Source organism: Calidris pugnax, unplaced genomic scaffold (assembly GCF_001431845.1).
Source record: "Calidris pugnax isolate Ruff unplaced genomic scaffold, ASM143184v1 scaffold13, whole genome shotgun sequence".
NCBI lineage: Eukaryota > Metazoa > Chordata > Aves > Charadriiformes > Scolopacidae > Calidris > Calidris pugnax.
Window position 1 is genome coordinate 18,120,302 of NW_015090810.1, and position 15,271 is coordinate 18,135,572.

Below are 15,271 nucleotides of genomic sequence, written 5' to 3' on the forward strand. Positions count from 1 at the left end.
GTTAAGTCTTTAGCCCTGAATAAAGCAGGGATAGATTAAATCACCCTGGGAATAAGTTACCACATTTTTCAAGAAAGACTTTTCTTTTTAAGCAAAAGCTGAAGCTGATGTCATCATATGATCTGGGCTTCACAGCAATTACCAACATGTGAATCCAGCTTTGATTAAAGAAGAAATCAAACACATCACAGAGAAGATTTCAAACGGTTCATTATATGTCCCTGACTAATCACTTTTAACATTTCATGCATTTGGAGAAGCAGCAAGGAGCTCCAAACACTTACAGGAACAGTACATAGACACGTTCAGTCTTTACTGAAGGGAGACCAGAAGTGCCTGGTGAGATGCTGCAGCCCTTGGGACTGGTCCCTCTCCTCATGTGGTACACCTGACCGGCAGCACCCCTCCTGGGTGGCTTATACATGTCTGCACTCATCCGTACCCTTGTCCCCCCAACGCTTATCACAGCATTTGAAGAGGGCATTTCTATGCTTCATTTCCTGAGCAGTTGTCTCTCAAGTACATTGCACACAATACAGACCTGACCAGAGGAAAATACAGAGGAGTAATAATAATAAACCTAAAACAGTAATGTCCCTGTGTGCCACTCCACTGATTTAAAGGAGCTGCATCGCTCAAGAGGATGGCCCCAAGGCTGCAATCATGGAGCCTTCAAGACCCAAAAGCTACAGTCAGCTCCCTTCCTCCTCTCTCCGCCTTGGGAGCTAGGAATCTGGACCCTTTCCACTTTGTTTATGCATAACACTTGGCAGTTCTCTTAGGTGCACTTGAAGGCAATGTATCTGCTCAACAGGTTAAAAAACCACCATCCACCAGAAATTGCATGTTATAGTGTTATCTCCATCCTTAGAAGTTTTCAAGACCATATTGCAGAGCAGCTCAGACTGTTCTCAGAGCTGACCTGGCTTCAAACAGGAGGCTGAAGCTGAGACCAACCTGAATTATCATAGAACTTTAGGGTTAACAGCAGACAGTTTCTATCATTAGTTTTACTGACTTCTATAAAAAGAAAGCTAAGAGGCACCTTACAAAAACTTCCACCAGGCTGCCTTCAGGTTTGTTTTGTTAATGGAGGAGATTTTGCAAAGCAGAGTGGCAATTCAGCATTGTTCACCTCTTTTTGAAGTTAACTATTGCAGCTTAATTCCTGAAATTTGAAGTAATTGTGTAGCATTACCCAGGCATATTCAGAGGAATGTTACAAGGATCAATTATAAGCTACATTAAGTTTCCAGTTTCCTAACAAAATATGGAGAGAGATTCCCTGAAGCCAGAGTGATTTTTTTTTTTTTTTAAAAAGGATTTTATTAAAGCCAGGGTTTCAATTGTCTTCTGAAGTGTTCCATGATCATTTTTCAAGCTTTGGTTCCTTATTCCTCTTCCCCATCCCTCAGCAGAGAAAAATTAGTGAAGAAGAATTTCTGTTTTACATACCGAGCTTCTCATAAGCTTTCCATTATGTTTTTAGCTCAGACCTCAGAATTCAAAACTCATTCTTTCAGGATGAAACTGGATAGATACGAAACCCGCAGTCACTTGGAATATTTTCAGCACAGAGCTGGTGAGAACCCCAGCTATCCCATACCCATGTGTATGCTCCCTTTCTTGAAACTTACCGGTCTGAATCAAAACTCACACCCAGTTTGTCCCAAAATGTTAGAAAAGGGTAAAATCCATTTTGTTATTTGTGAAATCTCTATTAATGAGCACCCAGTTTTGCAATCCTTGCTCACAGAAAGATCAGAATGGCTGAGATTACAGGAATTGAAGCAAAAAGCATAGAGCCATATAGGAACAAAAAAGTGAGGCATAGATAGCAAGCCACATGCTTTTCCAAATTCCCATCAAACACAACCGTAAAGCTTCTCAATAGAATTGAGAGCAAATTGAGAGCAATATAGCTAAGAAAAATAAGTAGTTACGCCTATTTTACAGTAGATGCTGCATAATACTATTAGTGAAAGTCATTAAAAGATTTTTTTTAAAAAAGCAAACATACACAATAAATCACACTTCTATACAACCAGAAAGAATAAATTCAAATTGTGTATTAGACCGGATATTTCAGCTAAACACTCAGCTTTTTTGTGTATAAACCATCACTAGTTGTTTTTACAAAGTTGGAGGTTCTACCTACATAAGACTGGTTGATCATTTGCTGTTGACTACACTGTTGCATGTAACTTTTCTTTCAGGAAAAAAGTGCCTCAGAATCACTAGTCATCCACAGTGCAGGGCTATCAAACCAGGTGAACGCAACTAGTGAAGGATGCTAATCATAGTTTCCCCAGCATTCTCAAATCTGCATTGGCATTCAAAGACAACGGCACCTGAAAGCCAAGGTAAAGCCTCAACGTGGAAGGGCTTTGCTGTGCATGGAAGCATGCAAAAAGGAGACAACACCCCACCGCTCATTTCCTCAACACAGCTTTATCAAAATAGGTTTAGTTCCCAGACTCATATATGATCAAGTTTTCTTCCAGTGGTGATCAGGTAGGAGGGTGAGTGACCTGGGAGATACTGATAAGGGTCTAGATTTTGGCTGAAGCAAAATAAGGGCTCAGGTTGGGTGTGCACCTGCACTCCAAGGTCTCACCACTTCAGTTCAGCCAAAAAAAAAAAAAGAAGAGACATGAAAGAAATGAAAGGTCTGTTGGTATTTTAATTAAGCTGATGAGTTGGGCATTTTCTCTTGTAATTGTAAGCTGGCCAGAACTGTTTGTGAGAGGCTCTCCAGCTGTTTCAGTCTGCCTAACCTGTTTGTAGTATTTATAATGATTTCCATCCATTCAAAAGAAAATCAAAAAACCCAGACAGAAATCTGTCTTGCTGAGGTGAATCTCAAGGAACACTTCATAGAAGAAAATTAATCAGTTTCAGTAGTCTGTGGTTTTGTTAGAGTATATTACCATATTGCCATTATCTCCTGCACTATTTCTTGCTGTCCACCAACCAAAACCTGGTATGTTGCATTCTAAAAGAAAAAACAAAACAAAACAAAAAACAACCCAAAGCAAAACAAAACCTGAAAATGCCCCCAAATATCCTTAGGTTTTCAAAACCCAACTCCAAATTTAAAATTATTCTCAAGATGTATCAAAAGCTTGAATCATTTTGTTCTCCATGTATTCCATCTAAGCTGTTAGTGACTTTTTATTTCCCTTTCCTGAAATCTCTCAGGACCCTATAAAACAGACAGCATTTCCAAAGCACTTGCATGTCACTGGACCAACCCCCAAAGTTCTTGCTGTTCTTCCTTGTCCAAAACATACTGTTTTAAAAAGGAGCTTTGCTCAAACAGGGACCAAATAGGAACCTGCAAATTAGGCCCACTCAGCAGCCCCTCCGCTCTGAGTGGATAGAGAGCACAGCTGTCAACTTTTCAAATCTGTGGTCTGAGAGATGTGGCTCCCAGGCTACATATCTCAACACTTCAGTCCATTTTCCAAGAAGAGATGAGAGAGCCCGGGAGATAACATCACTTGAAAAATGCCTAAAATTATTCCTCCACCCAGAGGATTTATTTGAACTGATAATGATATGTTTCCTTTCTATACTGTTGCAGTAATATGCTTCTGCATAGCACTTTAGAGTGCTCTTGGAGCAACAGCAGCCCAGCTTCAAGCCTGTAACTGTTTATCCTTATTGGCATACCATTTCGTCAATTCATCTCCATTATCACATGCATCCTGACTTCAGTTTTCCTGACAAATCAAACATGTTTTATTCTCAGGCAGAAGGATTTCTTAATGTTTCTCTTGCTCAGAGCACAGCTTGTAATGTTACTGTGTCTTGAGCATGCTGTAAACGTGGAATCTCTCTCATACGGTGGAGCAGAGCCGAGCCGAGATCAGAGCCGTGGCAGCAGCCAGTTCCTTATGCTCCAATTACCAGCTACTCAAGATTTTCACTCCAGTAAATCTCTAACTCAAGAGCTTATGAAATGAAAAGTTTGTTACAGCACAGACATTAATGATCCCTCGTTTAAAGAATACATCGTATTCTTTAATATGATACATTAGTATCACAAGGAAGCTTAATTAGCAACATCCTTCTTTAGCCTTTTTTTCAAATAGCCTCTCTAATTTAAGTTTTATGTTAAAGAATATCTTCACTTTTATGGTTTTATTAGTGAATTAGGGAAAGATTCATGATTGCTTGGTAATTAGAGAGACAGTGACATTTTAATGTACCCTGTAATATGGTACTGTTGTATATCATTCGTAAAGTTCCATAAGATTTTCCATAGATTAAAAAATCTGTTTAAAAAAAAGCATGTAAACAAAGATTTTAATCAAAGCTGAGTGATACTGAAGTTCTGTTGAATGACCCTCTCTGTTTATGCTTTCGGCAGATGAAAACACTCGGAGGAGAAGTGTAAAGTGACATCTGAGCCATATATATTTTTTGTCCGCATACCAGTGAAGCAGATATATAATGTTTCTAACCAATGAACATAATAAACACATTTGTGACACTTCATGAAAATTCGTAACATTAGAAAACCTATGTATAGGTAATTATACCTGCCTTTCCTGAGTTATAGCTGATTTGTTGGTAAGCTTCACCTCTACTCTCTCTCTACATCGCTCGAGGACAGAGATCAGGAGTGGGGACTGACGTGGGGGAAAATGGATGTTAAGCCTCTATGCCTAATAGAGAGATCTTTCTCCAGAAGGCGAGATTAACAACGTGGGCTTATTTTAGACATTTCAAATCAACTGCTTGGACAATCTAATTTTCCACCAAGGACAGGAGAAACCAGATTCCCCTACCTGGACTGAAACTATGTCTTCTGTAAATACCCATCAAGGTACTTACACAGATGATAGCTCAGCAGACCTGAGTCTGGGACCAACATTTCAGCTGAATTCAGCACTACAATACCTCAACATTTTCCAGCTACATAAGAGATGATAGTTTTATTTTAATATCCTACAAATCCAGGGAAATCTTGTCTCTTTTTTCCTTGCACTGATGCTGCTGCCATGTATCAGACAGTGACAATATAACTTAGGTTATTTCCCATATGAGGGTGAAACCTCAAAGTAAACCATATAGGTGCACAGGTATATTTAAGCTATTATACCTGTAGGGCCTTATTAACAAAACTTTAAAGAAAATTTATGCAATTTTACTGCAATTTCCTTTTTATCCAACACTCATTTCCAAACCTTTTGAAATATATTATGTTCAATTAAATTCTTTACCATCTTGTTTCTTAAAATTAACTAGGACTGAGTTTTCACTGTGTTATGCCTGGCCCTACATTTAATTACCCGCACTTAGAATATTAGACACCATGCTGATTTCTGTCTAGAGGAAATGACCTAGGATCATTGGAAGCATATGAAGTTCATTTTAAGATGAAGCAATAACTTATATTAGAGGATGTAAAAGGTCTTAACCTCTAGCCCCTCAACATACTCCAGCAAAAAGCTCCTCTTTATTTTTTTAATTAAAAAAAAACATCTGCAATGCATTTTTCCCCAAAGTCACTTAATAGTCTTTAAAACAAAATTCTCCCTGGCTAAATGGCTGTGCATCACCATACACGTAAGAAGCATCACCCGACTCAGCTGGATGGCTTTGCTGGTTGTTTGGGGCATAATGTTTCCCTTGGGTTACAGTTATTCAGCATGCTCCTGAAGCACAATCTTTATTTCTGTTAATGTTTCTTTTAAAAAGTAAAATTGAAAGGGGATCAGTCTCACACACACACAAACTTTCCCTACAGAGAAGCCATTCCAGAGCTTCATCTCACTTGAAATTCACTGCTAAAATTGTCTGATGGTTTACCAAAGCACAGCTAGAAACTTGATTGGCAGTTACTAGTTCATAGAAATATGGTACATGTCTCTTAAAAAAGAAATAAATGGGTGCAGCTATCCTAGTAATTACTTAGCACTTGTCAGAGACTTTTGGTTGATTTCAGGGAAATAGGATAAGTTGGTTACTCAGAATAGGAATTTTAGAAGTGCTTCAGGAAATGAACATCCAACTCGCACATCAATCTTGTCCAGTCATTATCATCTAACTAAAAGCTGAGTTAATTAGGCTCCCATTAAGTGCACTCTTTCTGGAATTTACACAATGCTAACTCAGTAAGCTTGCAAGGGCTGATCCTGTCAGTGCTATAACCTTTCCTAAAATAACAAACTGAACTTTAAAGGCAGAGACAATTGCATTTTGCCTTTGAATTATCAGGCCAGGATGTTATAGCATGGATGATTATTGTAGGCAGATCAATCAGCCTAAAGTACAGGGAGTGAAACTTTACCTTGCAAACAATATTGGCCTCCACTGAGAATGCCTGCTGCCAGCTCTGCAACAAGGAGATCTGAAGCAAGTTAGTGTTAGAAGTACTGTAAAAACACTCAAACAATACCGGATCTCAAAAACCATAAACGTTAAGAAATTAATATTTTCACTTTAATTTGGCCTTGCAAACATCTAACCAAACAGTAAAGGAACAAGTTATCACAAGGGCTACTGTGAAAGATACCTCATTAAGATTATCATAGAAAAAAAAAAATTCTAATTTGATTTGAACAGTTGCAAAATTCCCAGTATTTCCTGATTTTACTTGGTTAGAGAAACAAAAATACAGGGACCTGTAACTACATTGGATATCAACTGCTAAAGACTTGCAGTTTGTCAACATCAAGGTCTTTCACCCTTCTCAATATCCAAAATTCCTGGCCCCATATCTCCTTTCTCATTGATCTCCCAATCTAGCTCCCCGGCTTCAGACCTCCATTGCTCTCATTTTCTTATCACAGCCGCATATTCTCCAACCTAAGGCTGGTGATTGCCTAGTTCATAGAAATATCGCAGCTGCTTCTTAAAAAGTAAGTATTAAAATAATCAGATGATCCCCTCTGCCCACAATACCCCAACCTGGCAGTATTCCCATTGCAAAGCAATTTTCCTCCTGATCACAAAGACTGCATCTGGAGCTGCAAAGAGGAGTTTTTTTAGCCATGTTGGGTTTTTTTCTGCTGTTCAGCATATGGAAGGAGATAGCCAAATGCCTGGGGCTACTTCTATGTCTCAAAGGTTTCATTGGCTTCTGCTGGGCCCCTTTGTACACTGACCCAAGGACCACAGCTGCTCATGGTGGCTCCTTGCTGTGCAAGTACATGACAACATGCCGAGTATAGGCCAATGTAAAGTTGAACAGGCCAAACGTGTTACTTTACCCATAAAATGTGATGGGCCAAAATAATTAAGAGCAACTTGCAATTCAGTTATAGGCTAACCATAAAACAGTATCTCAGGATGGCCATTTCCACCTATGACGGAAGTATGTGAAACATGGTGGTTTAATTTTGAAGGAGTCCATCCTTAGTTTCTATGAATTCGTCCCACATTCAGAGTTTTGAAGAGCCCAGCCAGTACCACTGACTTCTTCTTTGAATGCTTTCTTGCCATTTCTTAGCAAACTAATCTAACATCTATTCTACCAAAAGTCACCTGTCATCTCCAAACACAGTTCAGGCTATTCTCCAAACTTTTCCAGACTTGCAAATTTCTCTCCAAGTCTGCTGCAAGTGCCAGCCTTCACCATGTTTCTTGCAGTCTTGGCTGAGAAAGATTATATAGACAAGCAAAAAAGATTTAAAGTTTCAAAAGAACAATTTATGTCCAGTCCATGGTTTGGGCAACGTTTCAGGTCAACTCTATTTCAGCTCCGCCAGTTCCCACATTGCAGTTTACGATGGAAACCTGAACCAAGGAATGCTCTCGGAATGGCTACAGCCGGTCTGGACACACAACACTAAAAACCAGGCTCAGAGACTGTTTGTTCAAGAGCACCGACCAAGCACCTTTACCATGTGTTTAATAAAGGTTATTTGAAAGGCATTTGAAAGCTAAATTGGGCTTAGTATTACCTTTTATGTTTTATGGGTTGTGGAAATTTTCCCTGCTTAATTATCAAAGCATTTTATGGCCTTCTACAATCCCCAGGAAAAAAAGGACAGAAGAGAAAGGCGGGGGAGGCAGTCTGATCCATCAAGGCATCCGGATGAAAGCCTGACCTCCAGAGTTCCCGGGGAATGGTAGAGTTTCTTAGCCTCCCAAAGCAAGAGAGCGTCTGCCCTTTCCAGGATGGCTGGAGGCTTTGAAATTGGAAGCTGAGAGGATGCTCAGAGAGGGCAGCCAAGGCTTGCTGTGAGCCCCAGCTCCTATGACAGGCAGCTCCTCTGCTGGGTGATGGTCATGGAGGGCAGGAAAACAAACATGTTGGCTGCAGATCCCCATGGTGTCTGCCTGCCTGGTGGAACAGAGTAGCCTGGATTTTTTTTTTATTTTTTTTTTTTTTAAAATCAGACTGACTCAACTGCTAAGCACTGAAGAGGAGAATAATTTACAGCCCAATATTTTTTTCCTTTAATCACAGAAAACAATTCCAAAAGGGATCATTTCTTCACAACCCCTACAAGCTCAGATGAGGTTGCAGAGATTCTGAAGAGCCTCTAGACTGACTAGTGGCCAATGTCTCGGCTGTGAAGTGAACCAGGCTCTACTAGAGCATCAGATTCTACCCAGGCAACCTGCTTCCTTTTTTGTGCCTTCCTTCACTCATTCCCTGCCTCTCCTGAATACTGCAATGCTAAAAGGAAGACTCCTTCCTCTTGTGTTTGCACCAAGTCCAGCACCATAAGGCTACCAAGCTCTGCACTTACTAATACCACAGAATCAAATAATCTAAGAATAATTTATTCTAAATTTAGTCCAGATCCCTCCTCTCTCAGTGCAGTCCTTTAGGAATTTGGTACCTTAGCTTCTTGGAAACCCTGCAAGGAGTTTAACTGGATATCATATAATTAAAGCTTCTGAAGAACAATATGACCTTACTAGGCTGTCCTTTGAAGATTTTGGCATTCAATAGTAGGGAGCATGAGATATTTTACAGTGAGCCATAAATTAATTTCCTAGTTACAGTAATAAGGGAGTGTCACATTTATTCAGACTGCTTCCTTCCTTTTTCTATCAAATGAAGTTAAAAACTGAGCACCGTAAATAATCTAGGCACGCTTGCCAGCATCCAAGGCTGGCCAGGATTTTCAAAGGCTATCACAAGCTACTCAATGAGCTTCCTAATGCTGTTAGACAAGTGCCAACTCAACAGTTTGAAAAGCACGAGTTTGCCTAAGCACGCTTATTTCTTCCACAACCTCTCTGAGCAAACAGTGGCCCTGACACATGCATACAGTGTCAGTGTCCATTCATGTATGACAATGATACAGCAGTTGTATTGCAGCCAGTTCACCCTCCAATGTACATAAGAATTTTGCACACAAGGTGTAGGATTTTACACACTAGAATAAGGCCACAGAAAAGTTCAATCTTAGACACTAGGTAGGTACTAGATGCAGTTGTATATCATCAAGAACAAAAATCAAGAGCTTAGTTAATACCCTCTGTACTCACATTTCCCCACATATGACCAGCTTGTGTCAGTGATCTCTATTTTAAACCATTGTTAGATGGCTCAAAATAAACGTGCCGTTTACAGTGCATCCTGTCCTACCCTGGTCCAGCACTGCAAGTCAAGAAATAAAAGTGGCAGCAAGAGCATGTTTTGGCTTCACACAAAAATAGCCCACCCCTCTGTGAGATTAAAAAAAAAAAAAAAACCACAAAAAAAACAAACCAGAAGGGATTATCAGGGTGGTGAGAGCCACAGAGAATACAGCAGAGGAAGAAACACTAGACAGGGAAGCAATTGTAAAGATCAATCTGAAGAGGAGGAAGGGTACTTCTAATAAATTGTGCAGGTGACAACCAGGCAGAATTTTGAGGAAGGGATTTTCAAAACATGCTCTTAATTTTCACAAGCTATTTATAATCCCTGAAGACTGCCACTTGTGAGAAGTGATATCTAACATTTTTACCTCTGCCTTTTCCCATCACTTTCCTCCCACCCGCCTTCATTCAGGAATGATGGACTATTTCTAACAGAGTGAGGAAGTAAAGGGATGGTAGGAAAGGAAGGGGAAGAGTGAAACCCTTCAGGGTCTTTACTTCAGCCACACAGCCCTCAGTTTAATGCACAGCCCAAATAAATTCAGGGAGACTTTTTATAAGGCAATGATTAATGATTAAACCCCGTATCAAGCATCACATCAGAGGACAGATATCCCCTCAGAACTGAGACGTGACAGCAAAGGGCCTCACACACAAACTGCCTCATGAACACCTCATGTAGATTTTGGCAGCTTCAAGTTAGATAACATTTAAGTTGAAAATACCAATAAGATTTAGCCCACTGATTACAGGTGTTTCACTCAAACACAGCAGCTCTGTCTTCCTACTGACAACCTGTAGAGCCTGGGTCTGATCTTGATGGAAGAAGTCAGCATGTACTGTATATCTTGCAGTGATCTGTCTTGGATTTACCAGCTTGCATCCTTCTCCTCAGAAAAAGAAAAAAATAGTGGTTATATCTATTAAAAAGCAGGCTCAGAAAGCTTCCTTCTTCCCTTCCTAAGGAAAAGTAAAACCTTGGCAGCTAAAAATGAATAAAAATACTTTAAAGCCTGAAGAAAATAGGAGTTACAATAGAACAGAAAGATGAGATAAAATTAGGTTTCTGAAGATCAGGAAGGAACAGACATGTCAGGTATGGAGGCTACCTCAAAGAGCAGTCCCTGGGAGATGGAGACTATGGGTCTAGGCAGGGGAACTCAGCCTGCAGCCCAGGTTTATTTAAGTAGATATTAAGGTGGCAAAGTCCTAAATCAGAATTTCTAGCTAATAAAGCAGAGCCACACACCAGATTCAGGTCAAACATAAACAAGCATTTTTGCTAAATAGTGGCAAAAATCTACTGGAATAAATTAAAAGACCAACTACCAAGTTTGGCTACAACTATGTAGAAAAAAAAAAAAACATGAGTAGTTTTTCTGCTGCTCTCAAAAGCTTTACAGTATTTTGATTTGCTTGCTGGAGAGGGAAAAAAGTCTTTTAATTTAAAAGTTAATAATTTTCTCATATTTAATATGGTACAGTCTTCTTAAGCTGAAATTTATGGCTAATCATATCATTGCAGACTTCACAAAAAGTATCTTAAGTTTTGGGGATACACTGCTGCTAATAATTCCTTAACTTGTTGGTTCATTTTATGCACAATTCAAACACCTATATTATTGGCATCAGGGACAAAGCATTATACTGTCCTTTTGCTTCAGTGATTGTATTAGTTATTGATAACTTTGTGTACCATGAACAAATATTTGCTTTTGATATTTAGATTTTTATTTTTTTAAAAACAGAGATGCTTTTGGTTGGATATAGCCAATTCCTGTTCTGCGAGATATAAGCATCACCTGTTGATACCCTACTGCTGTCCAGCTAAGGGCAGGATAACTAACTTTGTTTTTCTTTCCCCTTTCATTCAGATCTCTGTTATTGTTGTGAAAGTCTTTTTACCCCAGATGAAACTTTACAGCCACCTCCACATCTTTGACCCCAGACAACCAACTAAAATACATGCAGTGTATTTTAATTTGTGATGTGTATCCACAAAGTTTTTTTTTTTGTTTTTTTTTGCCTCCATGCTGTTTACATTGTTTTCAGTCTCAGGGCACCTCTCCTATGACTGGTTAGAAGGAAGCACAGGATGATGAAATAGTCATTCATGACAGGCAGGTCACAGAGCAATAACAATACACCTTGCACTGTGAGCCACATCAATGAGGGGAAATAAAGTTTGCTGACAGCAATGGTACTGTTTTCCTAGTCCAGTTGAAGACCTGGGTGACCTGCTTCTTTGTAAGGGTTCCAGGTTCAATGTTCAAGCATGGACTACAGTAGGTAACAGACACAAACCACAGTGAAAGGATGAGGAGGAGGAGGAAAAGAGCACCCATGCAGAGGCTCTACAGTAGCAGGTACTGTATCGCACACTTCAGTTGAATAGCAGTGACCCTCTTACAAGTGTAGAACATATGTATGCATACACATAGTAATAGATACTTTGAGCTCCTATATATCTACCAAAAAAATGAATAAACAGCTCCAGTGGAAAGCCATAAGATTGCCACCTAGATAAGCTGCATAAATCTAGTATTTCAGATCTCTGAAAATAGACTTTGGCTGTTTGATTCAACCATAAATCAGGATCCCCGTTAATCTGGTTTTAGAGTGGCTTTCCTGTGCAGGTTTGAGAGTCTCAAAGGAATATACTGTTCGTTGATTTATATACTAGTCTTGCTGAAAAGTTGATTTACCATTGCTTTCTGCAAACAGTGAATTGCAGCTAGCTGGTTTCTCTGAATATGCAAAGCCTGTACTGTATATAAAGGTGGGAGAGTCTGACAGTTTGCAGCCAAGTAAATCACACTGATCCCAGTGTTTGCCTTGAGATTTACAGTGCGCACTATAATTTAGTCCCCAATGCCGACCCACAAAATACAGCCAAATAGGAAAGCGTTTTGTCATATTTTCATACATTGGAACTTCTTTCATTTATCCATTATTTCAAAGTCAATCTCCCTAACAAAATCCACTGTGAAAAGATTACCCCTTTGTTGATAACCCCTTATTCTTGATGTCACCATCTAGAAATGTTTTCAAACTTCATTTGATAACTATTTCAACCAGTACATTTTAGCTCTTCAAGCAACCCTTGGGGTCCAAGAAGTTTTCTTTAGATTTCCAGCAATGCTTACTTATTTTAATACAAGCCACTGCGTAAAGACCCAATGAAAAGAGCCACAGCAATAAGCATAAATTCCAGAGGATTTCTGAAACCCAAAAGACGCAGACTAACCATAGGCATCTCGACTCCAGCTTAAAAAAAAAACCCAAAAAAAGAAAGCAGAGAATATCAGAACTCATGTTATTAATTGTTCAGTCAGTATTATCTATACCCACTGCTCCTGCACAGTAGATAAGAATACTGTAATATTTATTTCTAGGTATGTGAAAAAACACAAAGCTTCAATCAGCTACAGCTTTTTAACAGGTATTTCAGGACAACACATCTTCTCAAGGTCATTTAGCCAACCCATGCACCACATTCAATACTCTTGAATCTAGATTCTTTGCTTACAGAGGTGACCCAGCTGTCATCGTACTGCAGATATCAAGATAGCAGATATTTTTCTTTTTGCTTTGTTTAATTTGGCAAACTATAACTTGACACATTCTTTATAGTGACTTTTGCTGCTTCTGGCAAAAAACTGTGCACCTCATTGGCCAGCTAAATAATGAGGAAAGATTATCTCCTTTGTAGAAAATTATGCCGCCAGTGTCACAATATGAAGACAGCGTAATTTATAGCTACTTCTCTCCCTCCCCCTTTCATTTTGGCCTGGACACTAGGTCTTTTATATCAAATTTCAAGCCATTTTTCATTTTAGGAGCTAATCTGTTTGGTTACTGAAGTGGAATGACAGAACACACCTGTGATCAAAGGGGAAGGTAGATGGAAAAAACATCTCCCGAGTTCATGTACATACTACATCCATTACCCTGACCTTGTAACATAGTGCTGCATATAGGTTTGGTCAATTATTAGACATTTTACAGTTATTTTCAGAACAAAGAAACTATTGAGCAAGTTTGGCATGCACTTTGTTCTTTATTAATTTAAACTGTCCCAAGTAATGACTTGAGAGAGGTCAAATATCTCTTAATAAAAAAAAAAAATTCCTCCTTTATCAATGAGTACATTCACAGAGGCAAAACCCAGAAATTATCATTCTTCAAGATTGAGAAAGACCACCTCCTTGCTACCCAACCCAACTGAGTTATCACGGCGCTCTTTAGAATGAAGAAATCCTAGATTCACAACCTGGCTTAAACTCACTGAGGGTGACTTAGGCTAATTCAGGGTTTTCCCCCAGGAGCAGTTTTAAGTGTCTGTTTTGTTGCAGTGGGGAACAAAGAAAACCAAATTTTGAGTGCTGCAGTTTTTCCACAGTGATGGAACTTTTCTCACCCAGTCACTTTCAATTAACTTCACTTGCATCCTGCGAGCATTGACACATGATGGGATTGTAAGGCTTACGAGACAAAGCTAAGGGCCACAATCCCAGCCCTGTGACTGTCTCAGCAATGCAAGAACAAACCAGATTGCTGGCATCACACTTTAATGAATGTTTCTCTTAAGGCTCATGGATTTTTAAGCCAATCTTACTATTTTATTCTTCTTTTTAAAAACTCAGTCCTCTATCTTGCCCAGGAAGCATGCTCAAACTGTGAAAAGGGGGAAAAAATGTTTAGAAGGAGGAATCACCTCTGATCAGATTGTGAGGAACCTGGTTATCAGCTCAACTCGTGATACATGTTACTGCTTCTGTCCTTTAATAATTAGGTCATGTTCCCCTTAACCTCTTACTGAATCAGAAAGTCTGTTCGTTTACTTACTTCCTTCATTTGAAATAATAAATTATTTGTGATATCATCTTCCATTACTATTGAGGAAATTACAGTGGAGCAGAGGGTTATGTGAATTTAGTAAACAATAGAAGCTCGGTAAATTCCATCAAGGGAGACAAATAGGTGGTCTGCTTATGTGGCCCACTACAACAACACAACAACAATTGAAAAAAAAAAATCTGAGAAAGAAGACTGAGGAAAAGCCTCCTTCCCCCCAACCCCTGGCCCTTCCATCCAACCCTATCAAATTATTTCCCATGGCTGAGTAACATTAAAAATCATGTAGAAAACAGAATTTAAAAACTGCCTCTAGATAAAGAAAATTTGCATTTCAGCATCACTTTTCTATCAACTTTAATGAAGCACATTCAAAATATGAGACATCTGTCCAGAAGAAGCAGAGAAGTGGAAACATGTTGTTTTGCAAATGTTGATTTGCCTGGAAAGTGTAACCTTGCATTCTTACAAGTCACATTTTCGTTGCTTCATAGATAAAGGAACCATTTTTTCATCTCTTGTGATAAGCTTTTTCCCCCTGGTATGTGGGCCCCAATCTCTCTTCCCCTGAAGGATGAACAATAAAACACATTCATCGTTTTCTCTATAGGATTATAAATAACAGGTGTTAGGAATTCCAGAGGCGTTCATTGTAAAATCCTTATACCATCTCTATGAGCAGAAAACATCCTATTCCAGTGGCATGAAACCCTGGCTACCAGCACGAAAATGAACAATATGAAAGCCAAATAAAATTACATTCCCAGTAGTAAACATGATCTAACAAACTCATGGGATTCTATGACTTTACAAGAGAAGTGAGAAGGTAGAAAACATGAATTTTTGTCTGCTTTTTTTT